Source organism: Coenobita brevimanus, chromosome 44 (genome assembly GCF_032717465.1).
Source record: "Coenobita brevimanus isolate Jiangsu-jjx chromosome 44, ASM3271746v2, whole genome shotgun sequence".
Lineage (NCBI taxonomy): Eukaryota > Metazoa > Arthropoda > Malacostraca > Decapoda > Coenobitidae > Coenobita > Coenobita brevimanus.
Window position 1 is genome coordinate 16,877,440 of NC_136997.1, and position 19,999 is coordinate 16,897,438.

Consider the following 19,999-nt stretch of genomic DNA (forward strand, 5'->3'; position numbering starts at 1 on the left):
CCTATCGCCTAAAAATTGTCGACTGAATGTTGGGATGAACTCTGAGGTTCACTACGGAAGACGGGAGTTAATGATCCGAACTTCCGTTAAGCATGTACACACGAACAAACATATACACTGTTGTCAGCACCCGGTACCCACCTCTCGTAGCTAGGTGGCGCAGGTGGAAAGTTTGGCGACTGTACACACACACACACACACACACACACACACACACACACACACACACACACACATACTGTGTACATATATATATATATATATATATATATATATATATATATATATATATATATATATTACAGTAGTCTCTTTAGTATATGGACGCCCAGTATCGGGACTCCCCAGTATCCAGAGATTTTAGGCCCAGACCTTCGGAACCCAAAAATGGCCAAGAAACGTAAAAAAGCAAAAAAATCGGATTTTTTTCACCCTTAAATTGAACTTGGCGCACAGCGTGGACCAGCTGTGTTTTGCCGTGTAGTTCCACCGATGTCCAGTAGGATGATGCTGCCTCCTCCCTATTTCCCGTCTACCCATCATCGTGAGTGCACGCTCTTCACCATGGCCGCCCATGTGCTTCCTTTTGTGGTGGTGCCCTACCTTCTGCAGGCCCTGTTGTTCCTCTGCTCCCTTTTCTCGTGTGTGTGATAATGGCCCCACTGCCCGAGAAGAGGAAGCAAGTGGTTCTAATTCTGGAGAAGAGGGAGAACTGGAGAAGGTGGATGTGGGATAATCGATGTTGCGCATCCTCTGTGAATTCAATCTGGCCCGCTCTACCTTGTTTGATATCAAGAAATCCTGGGACAAGCTCACCCAGTACATGGCTGACTTCGCATCGAAGACAAACGCAACATGGAGAGGAAGGTTATGTACACTCCCTGGTTTGCAGAAATTGACCACTCCACACTGATTTGGTACTGACAACAACGTGCTGCTGGTGTACTGGTGCGTGGTACGGAGCTGAAGGCTGCCGCCGAGAAGTTCGTAAGGTTACACAACACCAGACTCTAAGGCATCCGAGGGTTGGCTCTTCTCTTTCAAGTTATGGGATGGCCTTACCAACCGCAAGGCCCATGGCGAAGCCCTGGACGCCAACAAGGAGGGATTAGAGGAGATTCGGCTGAAGGTGAAGGGCTTGATTGACAGGGAGGTCCTCACTCTCGGTCACTCTACGATGCTGTTGAAACTGGTCTATTCTATTGTTCACTGCCAATGAACACTCTAGCAGAGAAGATGGAGAAGTGTGTACCTGGCACAAGCTCTGGATGCAACAGATATCTGCTTTGTATTGTGCCACTGCTAATGGCATGCACTGGCTCCCATTATTGTTGGCCGTGCAAAGCAGCCTCGTTGTCTTCGTGGGGTGATGGATGTCCTTCCTGTTGTGTGGTACCATTCTGTGAAGGCTTGTTTCACAGCCAAGAACTTCAAAGACTGGTTTCACCAGCACTTTGTCAAGGAGGTCATCATTACCAGACGAACATGCTGGGAATCCCACACGACCAGGTAAAGGCCCTCCTTCTGGACAGTGCACCTGTGCATACATCTGACAAGGGGTTGGTAGCTGAGAATGCCACATTAGGTGCATGTTTTGCCACCTAATACAACTGCTTTCATCCAACAATGGACCAAGGAGTGATCGTGGCAAAGAAGAGACTGTACCTTTGGAAGTTCCTGGACAAGGTGATGGTTATTCTTGAGGATGAGGACAAGGGCAGGGAGGGACAGGACACACGAGGCCAGTGGACTGTGGAAAACATTTGCCACTATAACATCAAGTCAGCCATTTACAACTGGGCCAGTGCGTGAAGGGAAGTCTCTGTCAAGACTCTGGAAAGTGGTTGGTCTCGTCTACTTCTCGGAGCCAATGTGGTGCAAGACTTTCTAGGGACATGGATGACTTCCATGTACGTCTTTGTGTGGCTGGTGACGACATTGATGCGAACAAAGTGTGCGAGTGGCTGGATGACGACGAGGACGATCCTGCGTATCAGATCATGTCTGATATCGAGATCGCATCTTCAGTTGCTGGTACAAATACCCAGCTTGAAGATTCCAATGAGGACAGTGACGATGATGCAGACTTCTCTCAGCGTGCCACTACTCCAGCCATCCCCTAGCTAAGTGTACTCTGGGAGTATATCAAGTTCATTCTTGACTACCTAGAACACCTGGACTACAACAGGGAGATGGGGCCACTGGGACTTGTGGAGGAAGTGCATGCTTTGAGGCAGCGCATTAACAATTACCAGAATCGATGTTCCTTACGTCAATCAACCATTGACAATTTCTTCATGCCCATGACTCCCACCATGCCCAGCCCTGGCTTCACACCACTGCCTCCCCAAGACAGGCCTTCCATCTCCGAGCCACAGCCTAGCACATGAACCATGGTGGAGTTGCCACTGGACGTGAGTACGCCCCTGTCTTCAGAGTCATCTGCAGTGGGTAGTCCATCATCACGTCCCAGTGACGCACCCCTCGGCCACCTGCAACACCTACTCTCAGACTCTGACAGTGAATAAACAGCAAAAACTTGCCACTAAACCACACGGGAATTTACAGTGGTGTGCAGTGTAGAAAACAGAATGTACGGTGTTAAGAAATTAGAATTCAGAGTGCAAAGGATTAGATGCAGTGTGCTACTGTACAGTGCAGAGTTTCAAGTGCAAGAGCAAGTAAGCAAAGAATGTAAAGAGTTAAGAAAATAGAATTCAGAGTGCAAAGGCTCAAGTTCAGAGTGCAACAGTGGTCAGTATTAAGTAGAGTACAGGTGAGAAAAGAATGCATAGTGTTAAGAAATTAGATTTCATAGAGCAAAGGATTAAGTGCAGTGCAACACTGGATTACTGTCGGTGCTTCAGGTGCACCTTATTGCTGTCAGAGTCTGAGAGGAGGCGGGTTATTCATCGCGACAGCCACGGACTTTTTGTACAGTAAGTACCCTGAATACTGCTAAATATTTTCCCTACTCACCTCTAAATCCCCATTCTCTGGTTCCTTTTCATTAATTTCATGCTTTCTGTCCCTTATTTGTGTGAATAGGGTCTTAAATAGGTGTAACCAAGTCCAGTAGGGAGTTAAGTAAGTGGTTTTCTGAGTTAGGCTGGGTTAGTGTCCATAAGTACCAGTCCAGGAGGCAGGGTCCCACTATCCGGATGATACCACTTTCTGGACATGCCTTTGGCTGTATTACATTGGAAATTGGAGAGATTTCTATATTTATATATATATATATATATATATATATATATATATATATATATATATATTTATATATATATATATATATATAGATATATATATATATATATATATATATATATCAATCAATCAATCATTTCCTGTGGCACCCTCGGGGATGCATAGGGCCTCGATGAACTCACACCACCACATCCTATCTTGTGCTAACTCCTCAAGATCTCCCCAACACTCATCTCCAGCTTCCCGTCTCATTGTCCTCACCCACGTCTCTTTTGGCCTTCCTCTACCTCCCCTACCAAGTGCCACCCACCCTGGTGTACCTCGTACTATTCCCTGTCTCCTATACACATGTCCTAGCCACTTCCATCGTGAGAATCTAACATATTGATCGGCTTCACTCCCGTTATTTCTCTAATTCTACTATTTGGTATCCTTTCCCACCACTTAACTCCTAATATTCTTCTAAGTGCTTTATTTTCAAACACCAAGAATTTATTTTCCATAGTCACTGTGCTGTACCAAGACTCGTGTCCATAAATTAAGATACTCCTAACCATTACCTTATAAAGTTTGATTTTTGTATGCACAGAGAAATTGTTATTATTCCAAATATTTTTAAGCATTCCCATTGACTGATTAGCCTTCTTTAACCTTTCCTCGAATTCAAAGTTCAAAGAACCTTCCTTGGCTAAATAAGTACCTAAATATTTAAACCTATCAACTTGCATTACAACCATACCTCCAATTACACATTTCTGCGCATTTTCCATATTCATATTGATTATTTCAGTTTTTCCACAATTAATAACCAAACCCACCTTGCGACCTTCACTCACCAAACAGTCCAACACTCTCTGCATCTCTTCTGGCCCATCACAAATCAAAACTATATCATCTGCATAATCTAAATCCAAAAGTTTCCTGTTCTCTCCCCAAAGTATACCTGCACCAATTTCTGTTCCAGCGCGTTTCATAATGTAATCAATGACCAATATAAATAGTAAAGGCGATAGAACACCACCTTGAATTACTCCGGACTTGACTTCAAACGAATCACTCAGACAACCATCAACCATCACCTTACAAAATGTGTCCTCATGCATATTCATAATGACCCTCACAAACTCCTCTGGTATTCCATAATGTCTCATGATCTTCCCCATAGTCTCTCTCGAAACACTATCAAAAGCCTTTTCAGAATCAACAAAACAAAGACTTAACGGTACTCTCATTTCATTAACTTGCTGCATCAAATGCCTAACTATAAAGATCTGATCATTGCAACCACGTCCCTTTCTAAAACCAGCCTGTTCATCCCTCAGAATACCCTCAACCACCGGCTCCAACCTATTTAACAACACTCTACTGAAAACTTTCAAAGCTATCGGTGACAAAGAGATTCCCCTCCAATTACCACATTCACTCAGGTCTCCCTTCTTCGGAACTTTAACAATTACACCATTCTTCCAAACTGATGGTAGTAACCCCGTCACCCATATCTTATTGAATAGCTTGGTCAAGATCATTATTAATCTATCCCCCTCCACTTTAAACATTTCCGGAAATAAACCATCCTCCCCTGGTGCCTTATTATTCTTTAACTGTTTTACTGCTTTCTCCACTTCTGCAAGCCTCAACTCTCCTGTTTCTATATTTAAATCTTCCTGAGCAGACGGTATATCCTCTTCTGGTGGTATTGGTCTATTAAGAACTGTCTCAAAATGCTCTTTCCATCTATTTTTAATATCTCCATCTTTGGTCAATAAATTTCCTTCCCTGTCTCTAACTGGTATTTCCTTGCGTTTACCTGCATTACCACTCAGTTCTCTAATCGATTCATATGCTATTCTTTGACTCTGTCCATCATTTTTGTTTATTAAGATTTCAGTCTCTGCAACCTTTTCATCCACACATCTTCTTTTATCTCTCCTAGCTAACCTTCTTACTTCTGAATTCAAACTCCAGTACGCAGCTCTTGCTAATTCAATCTCTCGTTCATCAACGCATTGCATCTCACTCCTCAATTTAGCCTCACCTCTCTTTTTTATCATATCCCACGTTTCCTCTGATATCCATTTCTTTCTCCTGAATCCATGTCTCCTTCCAGTCGTACATTCAGCAGTCTCATGCAAAACTTTGTTCACATCCTCCCACATCTCATCTACACTTCTCTCCCCCTCTTCCAACGTTTCCAACACCAAAAACCTATTTCTGCATTCTAATCTGAATTCCTCCTTTTCTTCTCCTTCCCTTCTAAGCTTAACAATATCGAATCTACCAACACCAGATTTTTCCTTCTTCTGATTTTTAAGTTTAAACCTTATTTTTGCAATGCTGAGTTGATGGTCACTACCAATATCCGCTCCCCGTTTAACATGAACATCTAGCAGAGAACTTCTATGCCTCCTACTGATAGCGATGTGATCAATCTGATTTTTATATTTTCCACACGGCGACACCCAAGTTGTCTTGTGTATATTGCAATGCTGAAAGAGTGTGCCCCCGATGACTAAGTCATTTGCTAGACAGAAGCTTCCAAACCTCACTCCATTTTCACTCATCCTACTACCAACTCCCATCTTACCCATACATGCCTCAAATCCCTCATTTGAACAGCCCATTACTGCATTAAAGTCTCCAACGCAGATCAAAACATCATGTCTAGGTACCCTTCCCACTCCTTCTTGGAACTTTTCATAAAATGTGTCTTTCCTTTCATCGAGTGCATCATTAGTAGGTGCATAACACACAAACAGACTGACGTTGCCATGATTTGATTTAAACCCTGCGTATAACAATTGCTCATCTATAGGATCCCACTCACATAAAGCCTTATTTGCCTTACAACCCAGCAACAATCCTACTCCCTGATAATGCATTCCGTCCTGTCGACCAGATATCAATAAACGTATACCATCCTCCAAATCCAACTTATCAACTCCAGTTAATCTAGTTTCTGTCAGAGCACAAATATCAAGTCCGTAATTTTGAAAAACCTTCACTAACTCATCGATTTTACCGTCATGATTTACCGTTCTCACATTCCAGTTACCAATTTTAATTGTATTTTTTGCATTGACAAAGGAATTAGATTGTAATTGAGGCAACCGTGAGATTCTTAGCACCCCCTGCCCATTTAAGGGCTGCACGGGACTGGGGGCCATTATTGTTCTTTCAGAGTCCATCAAGGTTTCTTTGGCTAACTTCCTGAACACCTTGCCATTGTGTTGCAGTCGCAGTAGGCAGCTAACTTGCCTGATTGCCCACACCCGAAAGACCCAGCTATGCTGTAGCCAGTCACGTGCCGGCATGCTTCCCAGCCATTTCACTCTCAAGGAGTTCCTCTGCCTGAGAAAGCAACCACCCCCCTGCTCCCGAGGGCTTTTGATCTGTGTAGGTAGAGGGCGATCACTCCCTCACTAGCCATATACAGTGTATATACAGTGTATAGGCTACACTCACCATATATATATATATATATATATATATATATAAAGGATATTGACGCTTCAGGTGGCTGCCGTGTTGCTGGGTCAAGCCATGGATGACAGGAAGGCACGTATGCTGTGGGCGCGAGTGTGGTTGACATCCTGGTGGCTGGTGGTGGAAATCCTGGCTGTTGTCTACACTGGCAACCTGGTGGCCGTGCTCACCATCCCTGCCTACCCCAGCCGTATCCAGACAGCTGAAGAGCTGGCCCAGTCCCATTATATGTGAGTCTCTCTCACTTTCTGTGTGTGTGTGTGTGTGTGTGTGTGTGTGTGTGTGTGTGTGTGTGTGTGTGTGTGTGTGTGCAATCCTTTATGTGAAATGCTGGATGATGAATGTGTTGCCAATTTTTTTTTATCAATACTATGCATGCCACAGGCTACCAAACGAAGGAAAACTAAACTGTTACTCTGCTATAACTCAGGTAACATAGACATTAGGCTGGCATAACGTTGACACAGTTATAGTATTGTCCTTGGGGTGTGTGGTTCCCTGGTTTCGGGTTTCTTGTTTGACTACAAATGGCACTAGGTTTAACCACATACTGTATATAGAGGAGACCTTGGGGTTTGCTTCGATCAGGCAACCTGGTGAATCCCTTGATGGGGTTCCATGCCTTCCGTCGTTATTACCTACAACAATGAATGCCTCACCATATCCATGCCACCCTGGATGTCCTCATTCTGTATGTCTATAGTTTTCACACTTATATTTCCTTATAATCATGTGACAAGCAGTGTTTTCTAAAGAAAGATCCATAACCAAATATTATGTACAATAAACATTTGTGAATTTAGGGTATACTCTTCCATCTACCTTTTCTCCACATAACATAGGATTGCCCTTCAGTATACAATATTTTCCCAAGAATGATATTTCAGGCAAGGAATCTGACACGGAGACTTACAAAATAAGTTTTACGAAGTTAGATATCAGTTCAACTCCCTCTCATACTGATAATTAAAAAAAAAATGACTAGTCTCTATTAATGTTAAATTTAATCCTCCTCAGCACGTATACTGTAGGAGTTGTAATAGTCACCAAACAGGACGATGTGCGACATTTAAAATTGTTTTATAAATGAGTCTTGTGTGAAATTAGCCCTTGGATTAGTCATCATATTCACACTGATGCTCATGTAAACTCACAACCTTGAGGCGTTTCTTCAACTAAGTCGGCAAAGAATTCCCACAGTTAATGTACGTCCCAATACAGAAAGTAGTCTCCTTGCACAAATTGCCTTTCCTGCATTTGAAGAAACCCGAGATGCTTACTGAAGAGTAATAAGTGGACGGGATACCTAAAAGTATACCAGTAATGACACAATTGTCAAACCATGAGAGTTTATGTTGTCACTGTTGCTACATCCGTGTTCCTCTCTTTACAGACATATAAACAAAGATTTAAATTTGCCTACATGGTTACTACTCATCATAACGGTTTAGTTATGGGGAGGGATCTGATGTTTGATTATCATTGTTTTTGAGATTATATATTATCTAAGTTACTAAATATGCTTTGTGTTAAAAATAAGGGAAGCAACTCAGGAAGGGATCATTAACAGCTGAGTAGGTAAGTATAAAGATAAATGAATGGCTACTTGTTTATTTCATTTATGCACTTGAATGATTTTATAATTATGGAATTTATGGGTATTCGTTGCTGATGAATTCAGTTCATATTCCAAAAAATATGGCATTCTGCCTTCGGGGCAAATAAAAGGAAAATGTTGTATTAAGTGCATGATTAAAACTGAGGGAAGAACCATCCTACGGGAATATCCTTCACCCCAAAATGCCCTCTGCACACTGATGCCACCTCGTGTTGGATATCAGTTGTTACCACTAGTTTACTATGTAGTCATGCTTCCCACACCTTAGAACATAGTCTATTATATAATCCTCGAACTCTGTTGTAATTGCTGCAGTGTTGAGCTGTGTACCCAGAAGGGTAGCCAAGATGGCACTGACCACCCCTAAAATATTCAGTGCCTGGCCATCCCAGTAGCTATCCGAAATTTTTCGGGTTACTTATCCTGCACTTTGTCTTTTTTGGCTACTTTCATATCAAGCTTGTTTACCCCATATTTCAAACTCCTGCAACATTTCTGTTGGTAACATGCTGCGTTTTAATGTAACTCTCAACAAATGTGATGAATATGAAAGAAAATCTCAAATATTATTATGGACGAAAAACATAAATCTCATGTACTATGTTATTCTTCAATTCCGTTTCTACTATATCGTCACTGGGTATAAGATAAAATGCCAGATATCATGGTTAGTTCCTTATTTACTGTTACAGAAGGCTATTATCGTATGTCTATAAACATGTTCTGAAATTATAATTACGATTATTATGCATAAAATTCATCAAAATACATCATATTCTGCTGCTCATTGCTCCAAACACCAGATGGTACAGTTGCCTCCACTTCTAACGAGTACAGCGGGTGGTGTTTTTGGTGAAATGTGGCACCACTGTGTTTGTTTACATCGTAGTAATAGCAACTGAATGGCCAGACCCGCAGAACTTCCCCTCCGCTACAGTTTCTAGTATCCACAAAAACAATATTCTATCAAGTCATACTCTGTCTGCAAAGGTAAAGAGAAAAACCAATAGTAATGCCATTGGATACCATTGTTTCTCGGACAGGAGATGACTGTGAGGCGAGTTGGATTAGAGGAGGGGGGGACAGGTGTTGGGGGCGCATGTATCGAAACTTTGTCGTGTTTCGTTTAGAAAGATGAAGGGTGTGATTATACAGATGTTCTGAGGTGATCCGTAACTCCGTATGCAAAAATGTGCGTTGGACGAATATTGGAGTCTTACTTTAGTGTTCGTCATACAATGTGGTGAACAACTGTAATTCAGCATAATGATTAGAAGGTGTGATGTCCTGTGTCTCGAAACGTGATTCACCTGAGTCTAGTGAATATGCGACTCAAATGCTGTAACATTTTTGTGGCTGAACCAGAATGGTCATATATGATTTATGATTAACCCGTCACGTCCTGAGCTATTTCGCACCTCCGACACCCCCCAATCCCGAGGTATTTTCGATTTATTTTTTTGTTTGGCTAAAACCTCTGTTTTTGGTGAGAAACATCGAAATTTCATAGAGAAATCGCTCACCTGAGGTTTAAAATACTTGATCCAGGTAGCAGTACCTCCTTACCTGACTGGGTTTTCTAACAGGCTGGCACCAAAGAAAACGAGTTCTATGGGAGGGTAACTATTTCACACCACTCATAAACGGTATTTATTTATATACTTGGTACGAATTTTTATGTAGTACGAGAGTATATTGGTTTTCAAACAGTAATATAGGCATTATAAGCATTGTTTCACTCAATAACTCATCACCATACCTGACCTTCTTTTGCCACATTACCTGATCATCATTTCTGACTGTTTCTTCCTCTAATGCTATGTAAACTTTGTCCTCCACATTGTCATCGATTGTGGAATCACTCTGGCCCGCAATGTCTTTATCGGCCAGGTCACTGGTAACAGGTGAATTGGCGAGACAATGGCGTACAGGGGGAGGGGGAAGTTATTCGGTGTAAGGCATTGTCCTTGCTTGGCATCTTGTAGAGGAATAGACGAAGGTGTCCCGTGTATACGTACGAAAAATCACGCGTGAATATTGAATCTATCTATCTATCTATTGCCAGACGCCTCAATCCCGTTTGGGGTGGCCACAAACAAATCGCCTCCAAGTCGCCCTGTCCCCCGCCATTTCACTCCCCTGCTCCCAACTCACATCCCCCTCTCTCATATACCTTTCCACCCCATCCCTCCACCTCATCCTCGGCCTCCCCCTCCCTCTTCCCCCCTCCACCTCACTCACATACACTCTCTTCGTCAGTCTTTCACCCTACATCCTCTCCACATGGCCAAACCACCTCAGTGTGTTCCTCATAACGCTTCCTATCACATCCACATCAACACCACAATGCTCCTTTATATTCTCATTCGTCAGCCTGTCTCTCCATGTGATTCAACAGGCTCCTCTTAAATAATTCATTTCCACTGCTCTCACTCTTGACTTGTGTCCTTCCAACAACGTCCAAGCTTCACTTCCATACGTTAGAGTTGGTATCACAATACTGTCATGTAGTAACTTTTTCACTTCCATGCTCACTTCCCTGTTTCTTATCACTGCTTTCAAAGAACCAGCAACCTTTCCTCCCTGCTGTACCCTTTCAAGCACTTCACCCTCCAAACCTCCATCCTTACTCACCACACTACCCAAGTACTTAAACGTACTCACATTTTCCAATTCCTCACCATCCAACCTCGCTGTACATTCACTGACTTCACCTCTTTCAAAGACCATCACTTCCCTCTTCCCTACATTCACCTTTAGATTCCGTTTCTTACACACACTTCCAAACTCATCCACCAAGCCTTGCAGCTCCCCTTCGTCTTCACTCAACAACACAGTATCATCTGCAAACAACAGTACAGGGAGTTTCCAAACACTATCCTCTCTCACCAGGGCCACTCCAACATCCACTACCCTACCTTGTACCTCTTTTATTACCCCATCCATGTACAGATTGAACAACCATGGAGACATGACACATCCCTGTTTCAACCCAACCTTCAAAGAGAAAAATTCACTTAGTTCACCATCCACACGCACTGCAGCCTTCGCACCATCGTACATACTCTTCTCAGTATTCAACAACTTCCCATCTACTCCATATATTCTTAACACTTTCCACAATCCTTGTCTATCCACCCTGTCATATGCTTTCTCCAAATCCATGAAAGCCACATACAACTTCTTTCCCTTCTCTAGAAACTTTTCCACTAAAGATCTAAGAATGAATATCTGATCTACACAACCTCTTCCCTTCCTAAAGCCTCCCTGTTCTTCTCCAACTAATTTCTCTGTTCTTTCTCAAACTCTGTCAATAAGTATCCTACCATACACTTTTCCTATTATACTAAGAAGACAAATGCCCCTATGATTACCACACACTTCTTTTTCTCCTTTTCCTTTGTACAAGGGAATAATTATACCTGACTTCCAATCCTCCGGGACTCTACCTTCCTCCCAGGCCAATCTGCACATCTTCCACATCCATTCTACTACTATCTTTCCCCCATGCTTCAGCATTTCACCACACACTCGATCAATTCCTGGGGCTTTCCCCGATTTAACTTTCTTCATTGCTTCCACAACTTCTATCCTACTGATTTCTTCCTGTCTTCTCACTTCCCTCCTTCTCCCAGCCATTCCCCAGCCACCTATACTTGCATTACTTCCATCCTCTACGTTCAACAATTCCTTAAAGTGTTCTCTCCATCTGGTCACTTTTTCTCCCTTCTCCACTAGTAATCTACCATTTTTATCTTTCACTCCCCTGCTAACTTCACTTCCACCCTGTCTTACTCTTTTCACCTCTTTCCAGAACATTTTCTTACAGTCCCTCCACTTTACACTCAAATTCCTCATCCACTCTCTTCTTACTTTCTCTTACTAATCTTTTCACCTCTCTCTTTCTTTCTACATATAACTCTCTCTTCCGCCTCTCAACTTCTTCCACGCCCCTATTTCTCATCCATTCATTGTATGCTTTCTTCTTTTGTGCCACAGCCTGTTTCACCTCTTCAGTCCACCACGCTGTTCCTTGCACCCCCCTCCGTCTTCTCTTCCTTCCACACACCACATCACATGCTGCACATATTTCTTCTGTAAATATCCTGCACACACCTTCCATGTCTCCCATCTGCTCCAGTTCATATTTGCCCAATCGTTCCTCCACTTCTCTCTTATACTCTGCCTTTTTCTCATCCTCTTCTAACCTTTCCACTCTCCTTGCCACTACTCCTTCCTCTCGTCTTTCCTTTCTTCTATTCCTCCATCTTACTTGAAATCTAATTCTGGCCACCACCAAGTAGTGGTCAGAAAGTTTACTCCCCCATCCTCTATAAACTCTTGCATCCATTACACATCTTCACATCCTTTCATCCACACACACATAATCCATCATTGCCTTCCTTTCATTCAGTTCACCACCCACCCTTCTCATCACTCGCCATGTATACCTGTGGATCATTTTATGCCTGAAGAGGGTATTGGCTATCACCAACCCCCTCCCAGCACAAATGTCCACTAACGCACTCCCATTCTCATCTATCTCAGCAGGCACACCCCACTCACCAACTATTCCATCCACCTTCACATTCCCAACTTTACCATTCATATCACCAATCATAAACACTCTCTCATTTCTTCCAGACTTTTCCATGCACACTTCTACATTTGTCCAGAACTCTTCTCTCACTCTTCTAGCACGATCTTGCGTTGGCGCATACACACACACAATCGCCCACATTTGTATTCCAACTTTCAACTTTACCCACACAATCGTAGACCCAACTGATCCATACTGTCTTATGCTCCTCTTCCATCTTTTACACACAACTATACATACTCCTTCCTTTGCCCTCTCATTCTCATCTACTCCTGCACATATACCCCATCCATACTCCCATTCTCTCACACTTTCTCCTCTCCATTTTGTTTCAGTTAATCCACATACATCCACTTTCGCACCGTCAAGCACCTGGACAATCTCTCTCTCTTTCACCTCATCATTCGCTCCTCTTACATTCCACGTAGCCATTACCAAGTCCTTTGTCCGGTCCTTGGACGTCATCGTTTGGTCAGTCCTTGTCCGAGGCTTATTGTTTGTTTTTTTAGTTAGTTGTTTTCCGGGGAGGGGCACTAACCCTCCGCCAACCCTTTTAGTCGCCTTTTACGACAAGCAGGGATACTGGGGGATTATTCTTGAAAAAAACCCCTACCCCCAGGGGACCTTGCAATTGCCCGACATACCAGTAAGTCGTCAGGACTGGCAAATGCAAAATGTTGCAACGTACCCATACGTCGACTGGACGTCTCGGGTTAAGCATTTGACACAACGGTCATGCCATATTCTGCATCATCCAGTCTGTTTTATTGTGAGGAAAAACAATCATCATATTCGCAAACCAAGGTAAAGTAGATGTCCTGTTCCAAAGGATTATAGCTGCTTTGAGTGTTGGACAGCTGTTGGCTTACTGTGAGAAAATGTTGTGCAGTCATCATTCTGATGGATGACACGGAGGTAATGAGATACTGTGTTTGCATAATGAATGCATATCTTGCATTATAATAACTGAAATAACGGTGTTACGAGTGTCTAGTCCACAAATGATGTCGCTTTCTTCGAGGTGCTATTTCATTAGTCTGGATAGTTGTGACACAACATCCACAAATACTGATCATCGTATATTATACCCTCTTTAAAACATTCATACATTAGTTTTCACACAAGTATTATACATTCAGGCCGTCCTTAGCTCCAGACGCATTATGCTATTTAATCGTGCGTCTACACTCACACACTGTTCATCCAGAGGGAGCAAGATTTCCTTTACCATGAATGCCTGTCCGTTGTCTGCCTCAAGGTTTTAGTATGTGGCCACGGCTACACAAAATATATCGGTGGCGTGGTGCTGCTGGGAGAGTGTAAAACTGCATATTGTCTACGTGTGTGTGTGTACAGAAAATCTTGTAATACCGTACACTTCACCGACTTCTTCGCACTGATGCCAACATAGCAGCCAAAGTCGCGGTTTTCGTAACTATACTGACTGAGCATTGAACACACTTTCAGCTCCCAGCAATCTGAATGAGATCCACTTTTCAAGCAACAGAAACATTAAGTAATGCCGTGAACAATGCAATGTTATATGTAAAGTAAGGAGGGTTTTATGCACCGTGTCATCATACAGACTTATACAGTATAACACAACCAGAGTTAAGCTGGACCTACGTTAGGATAAACGTTGAGTGGTGCTGGAGCATCCAAGTATACGTATGCAACATTGGTGCACCAGCACCTGGATGGTAAAACCCAGCCACAGCGCTTTACACAATATACTCTCGGGTTCTGAAGCTACTCCACGTCATCCAGTAGATTTACACAAGATCATCGATAAGGCTGTAATCTCGTTGTAGTGATGCGAAATTATAAGAAAATCAGTATCAAGTCTCGTTACCCATTGTAAGAGGAAGGGTCGTTTTTGTGTGTGTGTGTGTGTGTGTGTGTGTGTGTGTGTGTGTGTGTGTGTGTGAGAGAGAGAGAGAGAGAGAGAGAGAAACAAACAGACTGGTGAATTTATGGCGTCATTACAAGTTGCTACAATACGATATAATATAATACATCCAGGGAAGGAAAAAGGGTCCTTGTCTGTAACAGTGAATACAGGCCCGATACTATCCTTGCAATTTCAATAACAGAAATGGACACATAATATATCAATCGTAGGTAAACGGGAAGCAGGACCTAAAATATCATGACGTGTAATGTGTACCGGGCACTTAGGTGATTTTGATTGTAGATGGGAAATTGTTTAGAGCCATCATACGAGATTCATAATAACAAGTTCGACAACAGATTTTGATATTACGGTTATCTGTGATGCTGTGTCCGATGACGCTGAACACTGAAAACTATATTCCCAATGCATTTAGAAAGAGACTAGAATATTTCGTCGGTAAAGGGGTACTTGAGGAGAGGTTGGACAGTGGGACGAGGTATTTGGAGAGGAAGGAAACGTTGCAGGAACAGAGAGGGTGGGAGGGCTTAACCACTCTGCCTGGTGGCAAGGTGTGTGTGGAAGTGGACTGTTGTGGAGCAGGAGCGAGTGAGGAGGTGGGCAGGTGAGAGTAGGGTCATCACCAACATATGTGATGTTTGGTGTTGGTAAGGGAAATATTTCTCCCTCTGGATGAACAGTGTGTGAGTGTAGACACACGATTAAACAGTATAATGCCTCTGCAGAGAGAGAGAGGGGGGGGGTCTCTCTTTCTCTTTTGTTATATATTATATATATATATATATATATATATATATATATATATATATATATATATATATATATATATATATCGAGAGAGAGAAAAAAAAACTCTCTCTCTCTCTCTCTCTCTCTCTCTCTCTCTCACACACACACACACACACACACACACACACAAATCCGGCCATACCTCTTACAATGGGTAACGAGACTTGATACTGATTTCCTTATAATTTCGCATCACTACAACGAGATTACAGCCTTATCAATGACCTTGTGTAAATCTACTGGATGACGTGGAGTAGCTTCAGAACCCAGGAGTATTTTGCGCGAAGCGCTGTAGGTTTTACCATCCAGGTGCTGGGGCACCGATGTTGCTTACGTTTACTTAGACGCACCACCAGCACTCGACGTTTATCCTAAAGTAGGTCCAGCTGATCCTTGGCTGTGTCTTACTGCATAAGTCTGTATGATGACACGGTGCATAAAACCCTCCTTACTTTACATATATAATTGCACTGTTCACTGCACTACTTAATGTTTCTACTGCGTGAAAATAGGACCTCATTCAGACTGCTGCAAGGTGTAAACGTATTCAATGCTCAGTCAGTATAGTTACGAAAACCGCGACTTTGGCTGCTATCTTGGCATGAGTGCGAAGAAGTCGGTGAAATGTATTACCAAACATTTTGCATAATCGTATGTAGACTATATGCAGTTTTACACTCTCCCAGCAGCACCACGCCGATATATTTTGTGTAGCCGTGGCCACACGCTAAAACCTTGTGTTATAATGGCTGACAGCGGACAGGCATACATGGTAAAGGGAATCTTGCTCCCACTGGATGAACAGTGTGTGAGTGTAGACGCACGATTAAATAGCATAATGCGTCTGGAGCTAAGGACGGCCTGAATGTATAATACTTGTGTGAAAACTAATGTATGAATGTTTTAAAGAGGGTATAATATACGATGATCAGTATTTGTGGATGTTGTGTCACAACTATCCAGTCTAATGAAATAGCACCTCGAAGAAAGCGACTTCATTTGTGGACTAGACACTCGTAACACCGTTATTTCAGTTATTATAATGCAAGATATGCATTCATTATGCAAACACAGTATCTCATTACCTCCGTGTCATCCATCAGAATGATGACTGCACAACATTTTCCCACAGTAAGCCAACAGCTGTCCAACACTCAAAGCAGCTATAATCCTTTGGAACAGGACATCTACTTTACCTTGGTTTGCGAATATGATGATTGTTTTTCCTCACAATAAAACAGACTGGATGATGCAGAACATGGCATGACCGTTGTGTCACATAATCATAAATCATATATGACCATTCTGGTTCAGCCACAAAAATGTTACAGCATTTGAGTCGCACATTCACTAGACTCAGGTGAACCACGTTTCGAGACACCGGACATCACACCTTCTAATCATTATGCTGAATTACAGTTGTTCACCACATTGTATGACGAACACTACAGTAAGACTCCAACATTCATCCAACACACATTTTTGCATACGGAGTTACGGATCACCTCAGAACATCTGTATCATCACACCCTTCATCTTTCTAGACGAAACACGACAAAGTTTCGATACATGCGCCCCCAACACCTGTCCACCCTCCCCTCTGTTCCACCTCGCCTCACAGTCGTCATCTGCCAGAGAAACAATGGTATCCAATGGCATTACTATTGGTTTTTGTCTCTACCTTCCACTGTACATACGTGGCAAACACTTGGATTTGTAGACAAAGTATGACTTGATAGAATATTGTTTCTGTTGGTACTAGATACTGTAGCGGAGGGGAAGTTCTGCCAGGTCTGCCCATTCACTTGCTATTACTACGATGTAAACAAACACAGTGGTGCAACATTTCACCGAACACACCACCTGCTGTACTCATTAGAAGTGAAGGTAACTGTATATTACTGGCAGAAGAAGTATACTGGTCACTCACATGAGTGTATGAATAGTGATTTGCCATGCACCTCATCACTACGTCCTTGTAAGCGTTCTCCTGAGAATTATACCTGTCTATGAACCGCATGTACTTAAAATTTAATTAGGCACATAATTACACTGGATATATCTACGAGTATGCAGACCATGCCCGAACTCATTGCTTATTGAAATAGATGTTTGGTGTGATTCTCTCTCTCTCTCTCTCTCTCTCTCTCTCTCTCTCTCTCTCTCTCTCTCTCTCTCTCTGTTACATTGATACATTTCCTTTGGCATATCTCCTGGAACAATGATCTTCCCACTTACCTCATTCCTTGGAAGAGAGTGGAGAGTGCGGGTTGGGTCCCTCAACCACCCCTTGGCTTCACACATAAATAATATTATGAAGCGGGAATTCTCAGTTAGGTAGTGCAGGAGAATATCCGATATTTCTCACTGTTCCGTTACAAGTCAGATTTGCCAGTTAGCCTGCTGTTTGTGAGCGTCGTTATAAATTGTAATTTTAGTGTTCTTTTTCTCTATAACGTTTTATTTACGTCATTGTCAAATTATATAATTAAATTTAAGTTTGTATGCTAAATAATGTACAGTGTTATGTAATGTAAGAAAACTCTGGCATGTTTTGGATCTCACCAAGTTGGCAACTGCTGCCCTTCGAGAATGTACTCGAAGGTTCAAGTATAATGCAAACTTATATAAGGATGGAGAAGAAACTAGAGCAGGTTCAGTTTCAATTCAGTTGGAGTGTAGTTCAGTGTCACTGCAGTACAGTATAATTCCGTTACTTGTGAAAACAGTGAAGTGTTGCTGGCAGGCATAAAGTGTAATTGCAGTTGTCATCTCATCTCATCAGCCGTTTTGAGTGTCCACTGCAGGACCGGCCTATCCTGACTGAAGTGGGGACGATACAGCCAATGTATCTGCACCAAGTGGTTTAGGCTGTCTAGTAGAGATGGTATGTAGGGTGAAAAGTGCTTGTAAGTGTAATTGTAGTGTTGGAGTGGCTTTGGATGTGTGTGTAGTCTGTGAACCAAGTGTAATCGGCCCGCACAAGCCGACTGGGTGCAAACATACTTCATAGTATGCGACACTGGTTCAACCACAGCACCCCTTCTGTCCTCCAATGCAATACGTGGCCTGAAGATTGCTCCCCAAGTTTATTACCCTGGCAGGACACGAACCCTCGTTCTTCAGTGTACGAAAACGCACACTTTACCACTGTACCACAGAGGCAGTTAGTGAAGACTATCTACAGTACTAGTGAAAACAGTGAAGTTGGTAAGCATTAAGTGCAATTATCTTGGAAGTAAACACAGTGAACTTAAGAAGCCTGTGTTTATTTATGACACCTGAGCTGATCCTGTGTACTGTATGCCGAAGATCAACTCACTGGGCAACGTCCTTCCTATACTGAGCTACTGCTGCTACAGCCTGTGGCAGTGTGGTACGGTAACATACCAGTGGTTTCAGGAGTGGGATTTTTAGAAAGTGCTGCAGTGTCGGTAATCTTCAACATGGAGCAGTGGGATGTGATGACAAGGAGACGAGCTGGACTGGAGGAGGAGGTATCTCTGGCTGCAATTATGAAGTTATTACAAGCTTCAAAGAAAGAACTCAAGGAACAGTTACAGAAAGAAGGACAAAAAGAACTCAAAAACAATGACAGGTACAGAACGAGGTACAGAACTTAAAGAACAATTGCAGGGAAAGAACAATGGACATAAACAACTCAAAGAACAAATACAGTCACAAAACGAAGGACAAAAATCGAAGAACAATCGTACGCACAGAGTGATCAACTAGAACTGGGGCTGGTAACCTTTTCAGAGCAAGGGCCAGATGAGACTTTCGGGAGCAGCCTGCTGGCCAGAGTGACAAATGAGAACACAAAAAGTACTATATACAAGAACTTCAATGGAAAACATGCAAATCAGTGAGATGGCTGGTGCTGCTTGCCATGAAGAATAATTGATTTAATGTCCGGCTTGATGGATGAAATATTGTAGACGAAAGAAGAATGTCACTGAGGTGATGGTCGGAGAGCTGAGAGAGTAGCGATTGTATCGCGCAGGGTGAAGGGAGCACCGAGTTGCCAAATAGCATCTGCCGCCGCATGCAGGCGGCAGATGCTACTTCTTAGAATTTAATTTATTTTGGCGGGGGTTTCACGGGTAGGATTTCTATGCTCATACCAAGCAGGTTGGCAGACTGAACATTAGACTTTCACGGGCCGGAGGTTGCCTGCCCTAGAACTAGAGGCAAAAAGTGATGAACAGAGAGAACAATATGAACAGCTTAAGGATGCATGACAGGAGCAACAGAGGGAATTACAACTGAGGGTGCAAGAACAGCTAGATGCTTTCATGAGGGAAATGAATAAAGTACAGCAACACTAGAAGTAGATGTCAAGCTAGAGCAGCAGAAGTATAAGGCAAGCAATAATGTGATGAAGACAGCA